This window comes from Choloepus didactylus, chromosome X (genome assembly GCF_015220235.1).
Source record: "Choloepus didactylus isolate mChoDid1 chromosome X, mChoDid1.pri, whole genome shotgun sequence".
Taxonomy (NCBI): Eukaryota; Metazoa; Chordata; class Mammalia; order Pilosa; family Megalonychidae; genus Choloepus; species Choloepus didactylus.
In genome coordinates this window covers 142,309,865-142,328,963 of record NC_051334.1, presented here as the reverse complement: position 1 = coordinate 142,328,963, position 19,099 = coordinate 142,309,865, and the positions used below count along the sequence as shown (strand labels likewise).

At 37.7% G+C, this 19,099-nt stretch overlaps 1 protein-coding gene across 1 annotated transcript in view; it reads right to left on the bottom strand.

Moving 5' to 3' along the window:
- LOC119523310 (60S ribosome subunit biogenesis protein NIP7 homolog) overlaps window positions 1–19,099 on the bottom strand; it is a 167,834-nt gene that overhangs the window by 130,649 nt on the left and 18,086 nt on the right. The gene's annotated exons all lie outside the window — the stretch shown is intronic.

Below are 19,099 nucleotides of genomic sequence, written 5' to 3'. Positions count from 1 at the left end.
AATAAAAGATACAGACTGGTAGAATGGATTTAAATGTATGAACCATCAATATGCCTTTACAAGAGACTCATCTTAGACCCTGCAACACAAAGAGACTGAAAGTAAAAGGATGGGAAAAACATATTCTATGCAAGCTGCAACCAAAAGAAAGTAGGGTAGCTACACTAATATCATACAAATAGACTGTAAATGCAAAGATGTCATAAGAGACAAAGATGAACACTATATATTAATAAAAGGGACAATTCACCAAGAAGAAATAACAATCATAAATGTTTATGCACCCTATCAAGGAGCTCCAAAGCATATGAGACAAACACTGGCTAAACTGAAGGGAGCAATAGACATTTCTACAATAATAGTGGGAGACTTCAATACACCACTCTTTTCTACAGATAGAAAAACTAGACAGGACCAATAAGGAAATTGAGAACATAAACAATATGATAAATGAATTAGACTTAACAGACATATATAGATTATTACATCCCAGAGTACCAGGATATACATTCTTCTCTAGTGTTCATGGAATATTTTCCAGGATAGATCATATGCTGGGGAACAAAACAAGTCTCAATAAATTTAAAAAGACTGAAATTATTCAAAGCACATTCTCTGACCCATAATGGAATGCAACCAGAAATCAACAATGATTAAAGAACCAGATCTTTCACAAATATATGGAGGTTAAACAACACACTCCTAAACAACCAGTGGGTCTAAGAAGAAATTTCAAGAGAAATTGGTAAATAGCTAGAGACAAATGAAAACAAGAACATAATTTATCAAAACCTATGGAGGCAGTGAAGGTGGTCCTGAGGGGGGAATTTATAGCTCTAAATGAATTTATCAAAAAGCAAGAAAAAGCTAAAACTGAAGACCTAACTGAACAATTGAAGAGGCTAGAGAATGATCAGCAAACTAACCCCAAAGCAAGTGAAGAAAAGAAATGACAAAGATTAAAGCAGAAATAAATGAGCTGGAGAACAAGAAAACAGTAGCAGGAATAAATAAAACCAAAAGTTGGTTCTTTGAGAAGATCAACAAGACTGACAGACCCTTAGCTAGACTGACAGTCAAAAAGTGAGACGACCCAAATAAACAGTATCAGAAATGAGAAAGGCATAGTTACCACAGATCCTGAAGAAATAAAAGAAATCATAAGAGGAGACTATGAACAACTGTATGCCAACAAGCTAGACAATTTAGAGGAAATGGACAATTTTCTGGAAACACACGAACAACCTAGACTGACCCAAGAAGAAACAGAAGACCTCAACAAAGCAATCACAAGCAAAGAGATCCAATCAATCATCAAAAATATACCTACAAATAAAAGCCTGAGGCCAGATGGCTTCACAGAGGAATTTTACCAAACTTTCCAAAAAGAAGTGACACCATTACTGCTCAAACTCTTTCAAAAAAATTTGAAGAAAAAGGAACACTACCTAACTCATTTTATGAAGTTAATATCACTCTGACACCAAAACCAGATAAAACACTACAAAAACAAAAAACTATAGGCCAATCTCCCTAATGAATATAGGTGCAATATTCTCAAAAAAATACTTGCAAATCGAATCCAAAGACACATCAAAAGAATTATACACCATGACCAAGTGGGGTTCATTCCTGGCATGCAAGGGTGGTTCAACATAAGAAAATCAATCAATATATTACAACACATTAACAAATCAAAAGAGAAAAATCAAATGCTCATCTCAGTAGATGCTGAAAAAGCATTTGACAAAATCCAACATCCCTTTTTGATAAAAACACTTCAAAAGGTAGGAATTGAAGGAAACTTCCTCAATATGATAAAGAGCATATATGAAAAAACCACAGCCAGCATAGTACTCAACGGTGAGAGACTGAAAGATCGGGACAGAGACAAGGATGCCCACTGTCACCACTATTATTCAACATTGTAATAGTAGTGACAATGGGCATTGTTAGCCAGAGCAATTCGCCAAGAAAAAGTAATAAAAGGCATCCAAATTGGAAAGGAAGAAGTAAAATTGTCATTATTTGTAGATGATATGATCTTATATTTGGAAAATCCTGAGAAATTAACAACAATGCTACTTGAACTAATAAACAAATTCAGCAGAGTGGCGGGATACACGATTAATGCACATAAGTCAGTAATGTTCCTATGAACTAGTAATAACCTAGCTGAAGAGGCAATCCAAAAAAATTTCATTCACAATAGCAACTAAAAAAATCAAGTACCTGGGAATAAATTTAACCAAGGATGTAAAAGACCTCTACAAAGAAAATTACAAATTGTTACTAAAAGAAATCAAAGTGCACATAAAAAGGTGGAAAGATATTCTGTGTTCATGGATAGGAAGGCTAAATGTCTTTAAGGTGTCAATTCTATACAACTGATCTACAGATTCAATGGAATTCCAATCAAAATTCCAACAACCTACTTTGCAGACTTAGAAAAGCTGGTTTCAAATTTATTTGGAAGGGAAAGAGGGGCCTTGAATTGCCAAAAACATCCTAAAAAAGAATGAAGTGGGAGGACTTACACCCCAGACTTTGAAGCCTACAATAATGCCACAGTGGTCAAAACAGAATGGTATTGGCACAAAGATAGACATACTGATCAATGGAATTGAACTGAGGGTTCAGAAATAGAGCCCCAGATCTATGGTTGACTGATTTTTGATAAGGCCCTAAAATCCACTGAACTGGGGCAGAACAGTCTCTTCAACAAATGGGGATGGGAGAACTGGATATCCATATCTAAAAGAATGAAGGAGGACCCTTACCTCATACTTTATACAAAAATTAACTCAAAGTGGATCAAAGACCTCAGTATAACAGACAGCACAATAAAACTCTTAGAAAATAATATAGGGAAACATCTTCAAGACCTAAAAACAGGAGGTAGTTTCTTAGACCTTACACCCAAAGCACAAGCAACAAAAGAAAAAATAGATAAATGGGAACACCTCAAAATCAAGAACTTCTGTACTTCAAAGGAATTTGTCAAAAAGGTGAATAGGCAGCCAATGCAATGGGAAAAAATATCTGGAAACCATATATCTAACAAAAGACTGATATCTTGCATATATAAAGAAATCCTACAACTCAACTAGTACAAACAGCCCAATTATAAAATGGGCAAAAGATATGAAAAGGCATTTTTCCAAAGAGGAAATACAAATAGCTAAAAAAACACATGAAAAAATGTTAGTCTTCACTAGCTATTAGGGAAATACAAATCAAAACCACAGTGAGATACCGTCTCACACCAATAAGAATGGCTGCCATTAAATAAACAGGAAACAATAAATGCTGGAGAGGATGTGAGAAATTGGAATTCTTATTCATTACTGGTGAGAATATACAATGGTATGATGCTGTGGAAGACAGTTTGGCAGTTTCTCAGAAAACTAGCTATCAAATCACCTTATGATCTGGCAATTTCACTTCTCGGTATATACCCAGAAGATCTGAAAGCAGTAACACAAAGAGACATTTGTACAACAATGTTCATAGCAGTTTTGTTCACATGCCAAGAGATGGAAACAAACAAATTATCCTTCAATAGACGAGTGAATAAGCAAAATGTGGTATATACACATGATGGAATACTATGCAGCAGGTAAGAAGGAATAAGGTCCTGAAACATATGGCCACATGGATGAACCTTGAAAATACAATGCTGAGTAAAATAAGTCAGACACAAAAGGACAGATACTGTATGTTACCACTACTATAAACTCCCTGAACAATATAAAATCAATGTCTTATAGTGTAGAATATTGCTAGAGATAGACAGAATCTAGTGAAGGGGGAATGATAACCTAAAACGTTACTGAGGGTAAATTTAAAAGTATGGGAATGGATAGGAGTGATGACTGTTTGTTAATAGGATTATAAGTATCAGAGCTGCATTGAAGGTGAACAGGATTTAAAAGGGTTGTTTAAAGGCATGTATTCCACAGATCAGCACTACAAATATAGATAGGTGCTTGCATGATATAATTCTAAGGACTGACACTGGTACAGAGTTGACAACAGAGGGGTATATGGAAAAAATCTACCTATTGCATACTAGGGACTATAATTAAAAGGAATTCCTTACTCATACCACACAAATACTAGGGACATATAATTAAGGGCTGAAAAGAGCTATGGGGTGTTTGGGGTCATGAGAATTGTTCAAAATAGAATGTGATGAAGATTGTTCAACTCAGTGACAATTTTGTGAGATACTGATTGATTATCATGGACAGAACATATGCTATGTGAAATTAGGAACCCCCTACTTTGTAAGTTAAGACCTTGATCTTGAAGCTTGCTCTTGTGAAACTTATGGTTGTAAAGGGGAGGCTAAGCCCACCTATAATTATGCTTAGGAGTCACCTCCAGAGAACCTCTTTTGTTGCTCGAATGTTGACCTTCTCTCTTTAAGCCCAATACTACAGTTAGTAGTATTTTAACATTCTTTCATCAATAGTACCAAATGTACTATACCAATACTATGAGTCAATAATGGAGGGGGTGTAGTTAGGGGTAGGGGAGGAACTATATATTAATAAAATGATAAATCCACCAAGAAGAAATAAAAACCATAAACATTTATACACCTAACCACAGTGCTTCAAAACACCTGAAGCACACAGTAACAAAACTGAAGAGAAAAATAGACACACCTGCATTAATAGTTGGAGAACTCAATACATCACTTTCATGAATAGACAGAACATATAGACAGAAGATCAATTAGGAAATAAAAGACTTGGATGACATTATAAATGAACTAGACCTAACAGACATACAGAACACTGAACCTCAAAATAGTAGAATATACATTCTTCTCAAGGACACAGGGATCATTCTCTAGGTTAGACCACATATGGTTCCCAAAACAATTCCTAATAAATTTTAAAATATTGAAATTATATAAAGCAACTTCTATGACCAAAATGGAATAAAGCTAGAAATCAATATCAGTGGGAGAATTGGAAAATCTCTTAAATATGTGGATGTTAAACAACACACACTTAAATAACCCATGGGTCAAACAAGAAAACAAGGAAAATCAGGAAATATCTTGAGACCAATGAAAATGAAAATTCAACATATCAAAACTAATGGGACACAGTGAAGGCAGTGCTCAGAGGGAAATTTACAGCTCTGAATGCTTACATCAAAAAAAGCGCTCAAATCACAGACCAAATTTCACACCTGGGGGAACTAGAAAAGAAGAGCACACTAAACTCAAAGTGAACAGAAGGAAGTAAATAACAAAGATTAGAGCAGATATAAATGAAATAAAGAATTAAAAAATAATATAAAGAATCAATGAAACAAAAGGTTAGTTCTTTGGAAAGATCGATAAAATCAAGAAACCTTTAGCTATATTGACAAAGATAGGAGATGCAAATAACTGAAATCAGAAATAAAAGGGGTGACATTACTCTTGATACCATAGCTATAAAAAGGATTATAAGAGGATACCATGAACAATTGTATGCCAACAAATTAGATAACCTAGATGAAATTGGCAAATTCCTAGAGGCACACAAACTACCAACACTGATTCAAGAATAAATAGAAGATCTCAAAAGACCAATAACAAGTAGAGATTGAATCAGTAATCAAAAACCTCCCAAAAAAGAAAAGCCCAGGAACAGACAATGTGATTATTTGAAGCTGTATGTACCCCAGAAAAGAATGTTCTTAAAGTTAATCCATTCCTGTGGGTGCAGACCATTGTAAGTAGGATCTCCCACAGCTGGTCTTCAGGAAGAAGGTATCATTCTGATGATGCCTTGATTGGGACATTTTCATGGCCTCAGAACTGTAAGCTTGCAAGCTAATAAATTCCCATTGCTAAAAGCTAACTCATTTTATGGTATCTGCTTTGAATAGTTTAAGAAACTACAACAGACAGCTTCACAGGTAAATTTTAACATCTGAAGAAGCATTAACACCAATACTGCTCAAACTCTTCCAAAAATTGAAGAGGAAGGAACACTTCCCAACTCATTGTATGAGACCAGCATCACCCTAATACCAATGCCAGATAAAGACATGATAAGAAAAGAAAACTATAGACTAATATTGCTCATGAATACAAATGCAAAAATTCTCAAAAAAATACTAGCAAACCAAATCCAACAGCACATTAAAACCATAATACACCATGATCAAGTGAGATTTATCCCAGGCATGCAAGGGTGTTTCAACACAGGAAAATCAATTAATGTAAAACACCACATTAATAGAAAAAAAGGAAGAAAATCACAAGATCATCTCAAGTGACACAGAAAAGGCATCTACAAAATTCAGCACCCCTTCCTGATGAAAACACTCAGAAAACTCTGAATAGAAAGATAAGGGGTATATATGAAAAACCCACTGCTAACATTACACTCAATGGTGAAAAACTGAAAGCTTCCCCTCTAAAATCAGGAACAAGACAAGGATGCCCAGTGTCACCATTGTTATTCAACATTGTGCTTGAAGTTCTAACCAGTGCAATCAGGCAAGAAAAATAAAAACATCCAAATAGGAAAGGAAGAAGAAAAACTCTCCCTATGTGCAGATGACATGATCCTATACATAGAGGTTCCTGAAAAATCCACAACAAAGCTACTAGAGCTAATAAATGAATCAGCAAAGTGGTGGGCTACAAAATCAACAAGCAAAAATCAGTGGTGTTTCTGGAAATATCTGAAACTGTTGGACTGTAATGCAGTAGACTTGATTCTTGATGATGAGTGTATAACTATATAGTTTTCATCATGTAACCATGTGGTTGTGAAACCATGTGACTGACAATCCCTGGATCCAGTGTATGGGCAGATGAGTAATAAAATAGAGCCAAAAAATATATTAATAATGGGTGGGGGGTAAGGGGTATGGTATGTTTTGGGTGTTCTTTTTTATTTTTTAATTGTTTTCATTTTTTTGGAGTAATGAAAATGTTCTAAAATTGATTGTAGTAATGCACAACTATATGATGATATTGTGAGCCACTGATCATATACTTTGAATGGATTATATGGTGTGTGAATATATCTCAATAAAATTACATTTATAAAAAAATCAGTGGTGTTTCTATACACTAGTAATGAACAATCTGAAAAGGAAATCAAGAAAAAATTCCATTACAATAGCAACTAAAAAAAAATCAAATATCTAGGAATTAATTTGGCCAAGGATGTAAAGGACTTGTACATAAAGAACTACAAAACATCGATGAAAGAAATTAAAGAAGATCTATATAAATGAAAGGACAGCCTATGTTCATGGATACCATGACTAAATATTGTTAAGATATCAATTCTACCCAAAGTGATATACAGTTTCAATGCAATTACAATAAAAATTCCTACAATCTTCTTCATGGAAATGGAAAAACCAATCATCAAATTTATATGAAATGGTAAGTGGCCCCAAATAACCTAAACTACCTCTAAAAAGAACAAAGTTAGAGGACTCATATTGCCTGGTTTTAAAACTTATTACAAAGCTACAGCAATGAAAACAGCTTGGTACTGGCATGAGGACATTCATATATACCAATAGAATTTAATTGAGAGATCAGAAATAAATTCTCACACCATTGGCCAACTGGTCTTTTGGGAATGGTGCAAAGTCCACTCAATGGGGAATTAATAGTCTATTCAACAATTGGTCCCGATAAAACTGGATATCCATATGCAAAAGAATGAAGACAGGCCCCTACCTCACACCATTTGCAAAAATTAACTCAAAATGGATAAAAAACCTACATATAAGAAATAAAACTATAAAACTCCTAGAAGAAAGCATAGGGAAATATCTTCAGGACCTTGTGTTCGGCAGCAGTTTCTTAGACTTTACACCAAAAGCACAAACAACCAGAGAAACTATAAATAAACAGGAGTTAATAAAAATTTAAAGAAAGTAAAAATAAACCTACAGACAGGAGAAAATATTTGGAAACCACATATCCGATAAGGGTTTAATATCCAGAATCTATTAATAACTCCTACAACTCAACAACAAAAAGACAAAACCCAATTTAAAAATGGACAAAAGACTTGAATAGACATTTCTCCAAAGAAGACATAAAAATGGTCAATAAATAACATGAAAAGATGCTCACTGTCATTAGCCATCAGGGAAATGCAAGTCAAAATCAGACTGAGGAGAACCTAAGATGGCAGCTAGGAGAGACAGGGCAAAAAAACACCTCCGTGAAAAATACTAGATAAAAGCCAGAAAGTCACCCAGAACACCAGTTCCAGCGATGCCCCAGCTGGACAAGGTCTGCTATATCCACAAGGACCATGCACTTGGTGAAACCGGGAATCTGCGTTCTGAAATGAGTGAGTAAGCCTGCTGAATACCTGGCAGCCACGCTGCGGTGTGGGGAAACTGTGGGTTGACGTTTGGAGGTGGACTAGTACTTTTTTTAAAAAAATGCAAAACTGGCTACAGATATGGCAGCAAGAACCGCACAGTGAAGCGTGGCAGGAATGGGCTGTGTGAATGCCTCAATATCTGGCGTGGAAGATAGCCTTTTGTGCACCCGCTGCTAATCATCTCAGAGTGAGGAAGGCAGAGGTGAGCCAAAAGGGGAAAATAACCACATCCCTTGCAGCCATCTTCCCGGCAGGCTGGGAAAGCTCCTGACCAGCACTGGAGCCACAGCACAGAGCTGTGCCAAAAAACCCAGTGCAACGGGAAGTGTTTCCAGCAACACACACACAATGCCACAACATCGGGTGTGGACAATAGCCTTCTGCGCACCCATAGCTAATTGTCCTGGAGCTGGGGACAGCCATCCTTACAGCAGGCTGGGAATGCACCTACATGGCCTGGCGGCCTAGAACTTCCCTTGAGGGATGGCGTGTACTTGTGACATAGCACAACCTTCCCTCAGCAGAGGCCCTAGAAGGGCACAGCTTGGAAGAGGGACCCACTCAGAAATCCCAGGGACCATATGACAATACCAAGGACTTGTAGGTCAATGGCAGAGACAATCTGTGGTGAGACTGAACTGAAGCTTTAGACACTTACAACAGCCTTAAATCTCCAAGAACACCTGGGAGGTTTGATTATTAATGCTGCCCTCCCTCCCTAACCGCTAAGACACATGCCCCTCATTCAGGGAAGACAACACCAACAACACACCCAAACTTGGTGCACCAATTGGACCCCACAAGAATCAGACCCCAACGTACCACAAAGACAAAGTTGGGGAGAACTGACTTGAGGGGAATAGGTGACTCACGGATGCCATCCGCTGGTTAGTCAGAGAAAGTGTACTCCACCAAGCTGTAGATCTGACAAATTAGAGATTAGACTTTGAATAATCCTACATATCCTAAAAGAACCCTATCAAGTAAAGCGAATGCCAAGAGGCTAAAAACAACAGAAAATTTTAAAGCACATGAAAAAAACAGATGATATGGATAACCCAAACCCAAACACCCAAATCAAAAGATCAGAGGAGACACAGTACTTGGGAGCAATTAATCAAAGAACTAAAGACGAACAACGAGAGCATGGCACAGGATATAAAGGACATGAAGAAGAGCATGGCACAGGATATAAAGGACATGAAGAAGACCCTAGAAGAGCATAAAGAAGAAATTGCAAAAGTAAATAAAAAAATAGATGATCTTATGGAAATAAAAGAAACTGTTGACCAAATTTAAAAGATTCTGGATAATCATAGTACAAGACTAGAGGAAGCAGAACAATGAATCAGCAACCTCGAGGGCCACAGAACGGAAAATGAAAGAACAAAAGAAAGAATGGGGAAAAAAATCGAAAAATCAAAATGGACCTCAGGGATATGATAGATAAAATAAAATGTCCAAATTTAAGACTCATTGGTGTCCCAGAAGGGGAAGAGTAGGGTAAAGGTCTAGAAAGAGTATTCAAAGAAACTGTTGGGGAAAACTTCCCAAACCTTCTACACAATATAAATACATAAAGCATACATGCCCAGTGAACTCCAAATAGAATAAATCCAAATAAACCCACTCCAAGACATACTCTGATCAGACTGTCAAATACTGAAGAGAAGTAGCAAGTTCTTAAAGCAGCAAGAGAAAAGCAATTCACCACATACAACGGAAACAGCATAAGAATAAGTAGTGACTACTTAGCGGCTACCATGGAGGCAAGAAGGCAGTGGCATGACATATTTAAAATTCTGAGAGAGAGAAATTTCCAACCAAGAATTCTTTATCCAGCAAAGGTCTTCTTCAAATTTGAGGGAGAGCTTAAATTTTTCACAGACAAACAAATGCTGAGAGATTTTGCTAATAAAAGACCTGCCCTACTTCAGATACTAAAGGGAGCCCTACCGACAGAAAAACAAAGAAAGGAAAGAAAGGAGAGAGAGATATAGAGAAAGGTTCAGTACCAAAGAGATTCAATATTGGTTCATTAAAGAACAATAGGAGAGAGAGGGAAAAACATAGCTGACAAACATAAACCAAAGGATAGGATGGCCGATTCAAGAAATGCCTTCACAGTAATAACGTTGAATGTAAATGGATTAAACTCCCTAATTAAAAGATATAGATTGGCAGAATGGATCAAAAAATATGAACCATCAATATGTTGCATGCAAGAGACTTACCTTAGACACAGGGACACAAAGAAAATGAAAAGTGAAAGGATGGAAAAAATATTTCATGTAAGCTACAGCCAAAAGAAAGCAGGAGTAGCAATATTAATCTCAGATAAAATAGACTTTAAATGCAAGGATGTTATGAGAGATAAAGAAGGCCACTACATACTAATAAAAGGGGCAATTCAACAAGAAGAAATAACAATCATAAATGTTTATGCACCCAATCATGGTGCCACAAAATACATGAGAGAAACACTGGCAAAACTAAAGGAAGCAATGGATGTTTCCACAATAATTGCGGGAGACTTCAACACATCACTCTCTCCTATAGATAGATCAACCAGACAGAAGACCAATAAGGAAATTGAAAACCTAAACAATCAGATAAATGAATTTGATTTAACAGACATATATAGAACATCACATCCCACATCACCAGGATACGCATTCTTCTCTAGTGATCACGGAAATTTCTCCAGAATAGACCATATGCTGGGACATAAAACAAGCCTCAATAAATTTTTAAAAAATTGAAATTATTCAAAGCGCATCCTCTGACCACAATGGAATACAATTAGAAGTCAATAACCACCAGAGACTTAGAAAATTCACAAACACCTGGAGGTTAAACAACACACTCCTAAAATAAATGGTTTATAATGTAGAATGTAGGGGAACGATGTAGTGAAACATATGACAACATGGATGAACCTTGAAGACATAATGATGAGTGAAACAAGCCAGGCACAAAAAGAGAAATATTATATGCTACCACTAATGTGAACATTGAAAAATGTAAAATAAATGGCTTATAATGTAGAATGTAGGGAAACTAGCAAAAGGGAGCAATTAATGGAGGGGGAATGATAACCCAATAAGAACAGATATGCTATCATGGGTAAATTTAATGTTCTGGGAATGACCAGAAATAACTATGGTTTGTTAATTTCTTATGGGTATGGTAAGAACAAGTTCACAGAAATTTTGCTATATTAGGCTATTTTCTTGGTGTAGAGTAGAAACATGTTGGACTCGCTTGTTATGGTTTGTCTGAAATGTTTTCTTATTGTATATCTTTTTTCAAAAAAATTTTTTTGGTATAGTTAATTTTAAAAAAAAGAGTTAATTAAAAAAAAACCATGAAAAAAATATGCAGAGCCCCCTTGAGGAGCTGGTGGAGAATGCAGGGGTGTTGGGCTCCCCCACCTCGATGGTTGCTGATGTGCTCACAGACATGGGGGACTGGTGGTTTGATGGGCTGAACCCTCTATCACAGGACTTGCCCTCGGCAAGACTGTTGCTGCAAAGGAGAGGCTAGGCCTCCCTATAACTGTGCCTAAGAGCCTCCTCCCAAATGCCTCTTTGTTACTCAGATGTGGCACTCTCTCTCTACCTAAGCCAACTTGGCAGGTGAAATCACTACCCTCCCCCCTACATGGGATCTGACACCCAGGGGAGTGAATTCCCCTGGCAACGTGGACCATGACTCCCAGGGAGGAATCTAGACCCAGCATCATGGGATGGAGAACATCTTCTTGACCAAAAGGGGGATATGAAAGGAAATGAAATAAGCTTCAGTGGCTGAGAGATTCCAAAAGGAGCCAAGAGGTCACTCTGGTGGGCACTCTTATGCACAATATAGACAACCCTTTTTAGGTTCTAATGAACTGGAATAGCTAGCAGTAAATGCCTGAAACTATCAAACTACAACCCAGAACCCATGAATCTTGAAGACAATTGTATAAAAATGTAGCTTATGAGGGGTGACAATGTGATTGGGAAAGCCATATGGACCACACTCCCCTTTGTCTCGTTTATGGATGGATAAGTAGAAAAATGGGGGAAGAAAAAAAAAGGTACCCAGTGTTCTTTTTTACTTTAATTGCTCTTTTTCACTTTAATTTTTATTCTTATTTTTGTGTGTATGGTAATGAAAATGTCAAAAATTAATTTTGGTGATGAATGCACAACTATATAATGGTACTGTAAACAACTGAATGTACACTTTGTTTTGTATGACTGCATGGTATGTGACTATATCTCAATAAATATGAATTTTAAAAAATCACACTGAGATACCATCTCACACCCACTAGAATGGCAAGTATTTAAAAAAAAAAAACAGAAATTAACAAGTGCTGGAGAGGATGTGGAGATACAGGAACACTCTTACATTGTTGGTGGGAATGTGAGATGGAGTGGCTGCTGTAGAAAACAGTTTTGTGATTCCTCAGAGAGTTAAGTATAGAATTACCATATGACCTGACTATCCCACTTCTCAATATACCCAGTAGAATTGAAAGCAGGGACTCAAGAAGATATTTGCGCAATGATGCTGACACTAGCAATATTCACAACTGCCAAAAGTTGAAAGCAACCAAATATCCATAAACCAATTAATGGATCAACAAAATGTGGCATATTCATATAATGGAATATTATTCAACCTTAAAAAAGAGTGAGGTACTGATACATGCAATGACATGGATGAACCTTCAAGACACCATGTTGAGTGAAATATACCAGACACAAAAGGATAAATACTTTAGGATCTCACTTATGAGATCAGCAGAATATGCAAATTCATAAAGTCATAAACTAGAAAACAGTTTACCGGTTGGGAGAGGGAATGGGGAATTATTGTTTCAACTGGTACAGATTTTCTGTTTGGGGTGTTCGAAAGTTTTGGCAATGGATGATGGTGACGGAGGCGAATGTAATTAGCACCACTGAATATTTGAAAAGGGATAAAAGGGGAAATTTTAAGTTGTATATAATTTACCACAAAAAACTCACAGAACTGTACAACACAAAGAGTGATGCTCAATGTAAACAGTAGGCTAAAGTTAACAGCATAATTATAATAATATTGTTTCATCAATTGTCACAAAAATACATTATTGCGAAATGTTAATAACAGGGAAAACTGTGCGTGTGAGACAGGGTTATATGGGAACTCTGCAGTTTCCACATAAAATTTCTGTAAACCTACAACAGCTCTTATAAAAAAATTAAACTCCTACCAGCAGGGCATGTAAGTACCGATCTCTCCATACTGTCACCAACACCAAGTGATAACATTTTTTTTAAAGTCTTTGCCAGTTTGATGGCGAAAAATACTTAATTTCAGTTGCATTACTCTGATTATAAATAAGGATAAATATTTTAAGCTACTGTTCTGTTAAGCTTATATTGGAACTCATGTGTTCCCAAAGATAAAATCCAAAATGACGTCCTCAAGGAACCTGAAATGAAAACATACAGGGGACATTTCCATTAAAATATTCACATTTGAATAGCTGATATACTTATTTTTAACCATTTTAATTGAAAAATATATAGAAAACTGCGTATCTTAATATATTATTATAAGGTGAACACCTTTTTAATTACCATTTAGGTCAAGAAATAGAACTTTGCCAGTTACTATGGCAGCCTGACATGTCCCATCCCAATCCTAAAATTAACCACTCTGCTGACTTTCTTTTATAGTAATCTCTTCCTTGCTTTCCTTTATAGTTTTATCATCCAAGTTGCAACATTAAACACTATAGTTAATTTTACCTTTTTAAAATATTTTAAATCTCTTTCACTTACTGATATACTTGTTAAAAATTACACTGGACTATAAAAGCATATAATTTAAGCAAATGTTCAAAAATGCTCAGTTGTGTAAATGGTGCTTTACAGACACATAAAAACATATACCTGTACATTTTTTACCCAGGCATGTGAGTAAACGGCCTCAAATTCAGCATGTCACTTTGATATAGTTATATATGTTGGTTCAGTTTAGAAGTAATTTCTTCAATGCCAGTATAATTTTAGCATTTTCCATCAAGCTTAAACATCAGTTATATGTCAGTATTCTGAATTTCAACCATTTTTTCAAACTATAGGACAGGTCACAATTTTTAGTTGCATACTACAGAATCCACCTGGTCAGTTTAAGCAGAAAAGGAATTAAGTAAACAACATTAGCCAGCCTATAGGATCTCTGGAGACCACAACAAAACAGGCCCCAAAGAGGTCACAAATAAGGTCCAATCATACATACTATAGGCCATGCTCTGGCAAAAACACCACTGCCACTATCCTGGAGAAGACATCAGCTCCTCCACAATCCTTGCCTTCCATTTGTAATTCCAAGCTACTGGTATCTCCCTTCAAACAGCTCCTAGAAGGCCCTGTCAGAGAGAATACAGAGCTGTGTAGATTTTAGCTGCTCAATGAAGCCACTCTGTTGCTTCCTGTTTTCTACTGTCCAAAATGCTGACATGTCCTATGTTGGATACTCAAAAGAACAAAAGTTTCTACATTTTTCCCACTCAACTCTTCAGTAGAATGTAAACTTTTTAGGGCAGAAACCAGGCCATCACTTTCAAGTAATCATATACTGAGTATGTATTGATTACCCACTATGTTTATTGGCAAATATTTATTGAATGTCTGCTCTGAATTTGGCATAGCGATAGGTGCTAGGGATATTTTTGTGAACAAGACAGATATGGGTCTTCTCTCATGAGCTAACATTCTGTTCAGTGTGAAGTGATAGCAAATATATAACCAAATAATCATGAGTCCAGATGAGGGGAGGGGTAGGACTACCTTAGATGGAATGGTTAGAGAAGTCTCCTGGAGGGGCTGACACTGGAGATGAGATTTAAAAGGATAAGAATGCCATTTGAAGAGTTAGGGGAAGGACAGTTCAGGAAGAAGGAATAGCATGTGAGAAGGGAAAATCCACTGGGTCTGAGATCAGAGCATGATTAGTGATGAGAGAGTAAAATGTTTGAATTTTATTCCTAGCATGTTGAGAAGCCATTGGAGGTGGGAATAGCAGGGACTGACATAATCTGCTATACATTTTAAAGGATCACTCTGGGTGGTAACTGGAGAATAGGTTGTAGGGGAGACAAATAGAAACATTTAGGAGGCCAGTAGTCCAGATGAAAGTGATGGCAGTTTAGACTAGGGTGGTTGAGAGAAGGTGAGATGGTCAGATTTTGGATATGCCTTACAGTTAGAATAAGTAGGAAATACTGATTAACTGTGGGAGGTGAGAGGAAGAGGAAAATCAAGGATAATACCTAGATTTGGGGGCTTGAGCAAGAGTGTGAATGGAACTGCCAGTTACTGAGATGGAAAAAAGTAGGTTTCAGTTGGGGGTGAACAAGAATTCAGATTTTGACAAGTTGAGGTGTTGATGTCTGTGGGACTTGACATGGCAAGTAGACCATGAAATATGACTCTTGAGTTCAGAGGAGAGGTCAGGTCTTGTGTTACCCCATGCTCAGTACTCTGAGGTGATACATGAAATCTGTAAGACAGTTTTGAAGCTTTAACACAGCACAGCACGTCTAGTTGCTCAATCCTTGCATTTTCCCAGGGGAGTCTGGAACTATGATTGACCCTAGGCCAAGCCCTGGGAATGTGGCCCTCTGAATGTTTTTTATATCATTGATTGATGATGATGTTTTGTATGTTCAGAGCAATGGGGCATGCTGTACCAGCTTATCAGGACATCTCTTGATTGTTTACAAGATTCATTATGTACCTGGTTTCAATGTTAGGGTCCTAGATTTTGGTTCCATAAAAGCTTCTGACTTTAAGATTGGTGTGTGCTTCCCTGGGCAGACACATTTCACAGGTGTCCTTGTAGTTTGCTGCTAGAGAGTACTCACTCCTGTGTGGCCCTGGATGGGGATGAACTTGGAAGCCGGTGCCTTATTGAATGCATATCTTTTTCCTGCTGCTTTTGCTCTCTATCCTTGGCTGTAATAACCTTGGCCATGAGTATAACCTCCTATTTAGTCTTGTGGGTCCTATTAATGAACCACAGAACTAGTTGTGAGACCCCTGTAAAGCAGGCATTGTCCTCGAGGAGCTTAAGTTCTAACAAGAAAAGAAGGAAACATCCATGAAGTAACAGTGACCCAAACAGGACAATATAGTACAGTTAGCATGAAGGCAGGGACTAAGTCTCACTCATCTTTGTATTCCTAAAAGAGGGCTGGGTATCTAGGAGGTCCTCAATAAAGGTTTGCTGAACTTGAAGAGGAGGAGCTTGCTAGATGGGTAAGATTCTGAGTAAGTGAAGAGGAGAAGGAGGGCATGCCAATTGGAGGAAACAACTTGTAGGCCCAAAAGCAAGAACAGGCAGGGTTTGTTTGTAGAAAGCTGCCCTCTTAGTCTCCCTGGCACATTCACCAAACAGTGGGCATTTAATAAAGTCTGCCACTTGTCTGTATCCTTGTCCAAGTTTTCTGCCTCACCCTTTTCAGCCTCTCCCCTGCTTTTTCTGGGCAGTGCTAAGGATGGGAGGTGATGGGACAGCATATGCCTTCCACCTCTACCCAAGTCACTTGCATGAGAGTAAACTGAGGCTGAGAAGTCTAGTTCCAAATCTCACAGTGTCCCAGTTAACTTGGCTGGTGTCCTATGATTAATTGATTAAAATTCCAGATGGGACTATAATCAATCTATTAATCCTGAATTCCATGTCAGCTCTAAAAATCAAAATTCCTGGAACTTAAATATTTCTATTTAAGCTTTCCATATTTCCATGGCAGTTTTCAAAAGAAATAGTTTAATAAGTACTTCATCAAAAAGAGAGGTTCAGGTGAAGGGAGACATGGATACAGAGGAAAAGAGAAAACACTGTAGGAAATGGACCAAAACATTTGTCTGTTTGAACAGGAAAGAAAAACTAGAATGTTTAGCACTTACACTGTAAAATTCATCTAATGCAACCACTGTCCTCCTCCCCCTCTTGCAGATAAGTAAGAGATTTATCCAAAATCACACAGACGTTCACAGTTGATCCAGGACCACAACCAAATTTTCCTGATTCCCAGTCCAGTGCTGTACTACATTTTAGCACCCATTAAGTAGTTGAACAGCTATAAGAATCATCACCAAAGAAGGTGGATACAGTAAATTTCCCAATTAGCAACCACCCCTTGGTGAAACACGTTAACGGCCAGAACAGGGAAGGGCGGCAAAAGGCCAAGCCAAGGCATTACAATTACAAGGGCTAAGTGAGACATGTTTCTGACTGCTTTATGGGCTCCACAGCCTCATTGATTCTCTGCTTTCAGCCAAGTCAATCATACTCTGCGTCATGGGGTGGGGGTGAGAGTCAGGGAGAGGGATGACTAAAACAGACCTTCCTGCTGGCAGAGATGCATGGCCAGACTATTAAGACATGAACAAAAGGACAAAGGTAACTACAGATGCTTATGTTGGCAGCAGAAAGCCCTGGCCCAACTAGCATCGCCTCCCACCAAAGGCCTGCCAGCTCACAGCTGCCGGTCAGAAAGCTCACGGCTATGTGAACAGGAGAGGCTGGAAGAGTAGAATCTGTACACCAGCCTCCATGCCCTGCCCAGGCTTCTGACTCAGGCGGTGACGAATAGACTGGGCCAGTTCATCAGAACAGTAAACCCAGGCAACAACCTGGCAGTGACTTTTCTGAGGACTGAAGTTACTTTCCATTTGGGACTCCAAGCCTTGAGCTTCACTCCCATACAGCCAGGGCTTCCATGGAGGCTCACAGCAGCTCCTGGGCCAATCTAAGGAATGTGAGAAAAAGCCTATGGGTGAATGAGGGAGCCTTGAGAGGAAGTCTGAAATGTGACACATCTATGGGTACTAAATCATGAAATTAACTAATTCAGCATTCAAATCACATTCTTACTCAATGCCTGAATTACTCCCAGAAAACAAGTATTAGTTTCAGCCCCTCTTGGGGCTTCAAATCCTAATTATAAGAAAGTATTATATTTCCTTTACAGGAAATACCTCATAATTCTGGTTTAGGTGTGGTATGGCAGAGTTAGAAAGAACTGAATTTGTACAGATAAGGAAATCTTATCCTTTAAACACCAAAACTTTTAAATAGTTATTTTCGATGACATGTAAAATATATACATACGTATATATACGTATATGTATATATATATATATATATATTTTTTTTTTTTCTAGTTTGCTAATGCTGCCGGAATGCAAAACACCATAAATGGATTGGCTTTTATAAAAGGGGGTTTATCTGGTTATACAGTTACAGTCTTAAGGCCATAAAGTGTCCATCAACAAAGAGTACCTTCACTGGAGAAAGGCCATTGGCATCCGGAAAACCTCTGTTAGCTTGGAAGGCAATGGCTGGCATCTGCTTGCTTCCAAGTTGCATTTCAAAATGGCGTTCTCCAAAATGTCTGCATCAGCTTCCAACAGCCATCTTCAAAATGTCTGCCTCAGCTCCAGCTCACTATGAGCTCCTTCTGTCTGAGCTCATACAGTGCACCAGTAAACTAAACAAGGCCCATGCTGAATGGGCGGGGCCATGCCTCCATGGAAATTATCCAATCAGAGTTATCACCTACAGTTGGGTGGGTCACATCTCCATGGACACTGAACCAATAGGTTCCAACCCAATCCACACTAATATGTCTGCTCCCACAAGAACGCATTAAAGAATATGGCTTTTTC